General features: G+C 31.4%; 1 protein-coding gene across 4 annotated transcripts in view; it reads right to left on the bottom strand.

Moving 5' to 3' along the window:
* The window catches only part of LOC125651800 (uncharacterized), a 27,914-nt gene extending 26,027 nt beyond the window's left edge, over nucleotides 1–1,887 (bottom strand). For 3 of the 4 annotated variants that reach the window (XR_008799686.1, XR_008799691.1, XM_048880588.2), the window contains exon 1: nucleotides 1,808–1,881. The gene's annotated coding sequence lies outside the window, so the exon portion shown is untranslated. Of the gene's footprint in view, nucleotides 1–1,807 lie in introns of all 4 variants that reach the window. The other variant, XR_008799687.1, reaches the window with a different exon arrangement.
* Between the last annotated feature and the right edge of the window lie 375 nt (nucleotides 1,888–2,262).

Genomic DNA, 2,262 nt, shown 5'->3' with positions numbered 1-2,262 from the left:
TTAACTCACAGATTGTGTTTGTAAAATTACATATCTCGTTGTTGCAATTACTTAATATAAGTAATTCTTGCAGTATTGCATGTAATTGATATGATGTATTTTAACAATTGCATGTAACAATTATGAAAGTTGAAGATAAAGAATAGAGATTAATCTCATAACTCCTATAAGCAACACAAAATTAAGAGTTGGGCAAACACCGACCCCCGGACATACCAGAGGTGGGATCAGGTGCCCTGGAGGAGTAAGCATCACAGTAAACAACAATTCATTTTCATAAAAATAGAAGTCATGTTATTTTCAAATCTATTAATGTATGTTTGACCACATATAAGTAGTTCATTTACATGTACCACAGTAAGTAACATGATTCATGATAATTCAGTAATTCTGTTAATACTTAGTGTAAGTAATATGATCCACAATAATTCAGTAATTCTGTTAATACTTAGTGTAAGTAATATGATTCACAATAATTCAGTAATTCTGTTAATACTTAGTGTAAGTAATATGATTCACAAGAATTCAGTAATTCTGTTAATACTTAGTGTAAGTAATATGATTCACAAGAATTCAGTAATTCTGTTAATACTTAGTGTAAATAATATGATTCACAAGAATTCAGTAATTCTGTTAATACTTAGTGTAAGTAATATGATTCACAAGAATTCAGTAATTCTGTTAATACTTAGTGTAAGTAATATGATTCACAAGAATTCAGTAATTCTGTTAAATACTTAGTGTAAGTAATATGATTCACAATAATTCAGTAATTCTGTTAATACTTAGTGTAAGTAATATGATTCACAAGAATTCAGTAATTCTGTTAATACTTAGTGTAAATAATATGATTCAAGATGATTCAGTAATTCCGTGAATTTAGTAAATCACTTTATAAGTAAATTAATTTATCCTAATTACTGCATGTACTTATTTTCACAATTACTAGGAGTGATGGCCAGTTACTTGCTATTTTGACTAATTGTACATGCATTATTGTCAATTAAAAAAATATCTTAATTCAGTCTGTTATTTTGAAAATAAGTTACACTTTAGAGTGTTGGTTGGGAATGAAACAACTAGAGTTCTCCATTCTGTCGTCAGTTACATTACTGAACGTGAGATTGTTTAACATGACTACACTTTAGAGTGTTGGTTGGGAATGAAACAACTAGAGTTCTCCATTCTGTCGTCAGTTACATTACTGAACGTGAGATTGTTTAACATGACTACACTTTAGAGTGTTGGTTGGGAATGAAACAACTAGAGTTCTCCATTCTGTCGTCAGTTACATTACTGAACGTGAGATTGTTTAACATGACTACACTTTAGAGTGTTGGTTGGGAATGAAACAACTAGAGTTCTCCATTCTGTCGTCAGTTACATTACTGAACGTGAGATTGTTTAACATGAACATGTACACAGTTACACAAATATTAATTTTGTGGTAATTTATGAAATTTACTTAATCAAAACAGGTGTAGGCAAATGTCTTTTTATCTTAATGGACGCTACAGCACTTACTCATCTTATTCATTATTTCTCCACATAGTTCAGTGTTATCAGCAGAAAAGGTTGATATTTAAACATTATGTCAAAATGCTATTTTTAAACTTGCACTACATATACTGCACAGATCAGGAAGTTAATGGAGAATGCATACATTAAATGAAAATATATAAGGAGCTAATATTCATTCCTTCAGAAAACCAAATGATTTACAATTATTGAAACATACTCATCGTGATTGTGTTTATTTACACGTCGTAAATTATTTCAATAATCTGATAGCCTCTCTTTCACTCACCGAGTCTTACCTGCCTCTTAATTTAGATATCCTTTGTACACATAGAGTGGAATTTTCGTAAACGTCAGTGTGATATCAATAGTTTCCGGAGTTAAATGCTTCTCAAGTTCAAATGTCAATCAACGGTTAAAATATAAAAAAAAAATTTGAATGATATTTCGAAACTTCTGTGGTCGTAATACTGATATAATATTTGCACATACATGTACCAGCAGTCATTAGGTCGAATGCTGTCGGACGTGTTTTTTGATAATTGTTAGACCGTTCTTTATAACATACTAATTTTAAATACGGATTAACTCGGTTACCAGATCAAGTAGTGGTAGATCCAGTGGGGGAGGGGGTCCGGGGATCGGACACCCCCCTTTTGTCAGAAAATTTTGCTTAAAGAAAGGGTAAAAATCACGTATTTTAAGGACCCCCCCCCCTTCAAAATTAATGGTAGAATCCCCCCT

Source organism: Ostrea edulis, chromosome 1 (assembly GCF_947568905.1).
Source record: "Ostrea edulis chromosome 1, xbOstEdul1.1, whole genome shotgun sequence".
In the NCBI taxonomy this organism is placed as follows: Eukaryota; Metazoa; Mollusca; class Bivalvia; order Ostreida; family Ostreidae; genus Ostrea; species Ostrea edulis.
This window is presented reverse-complemented; position numbering and strand designations above follow the sequence as displayed.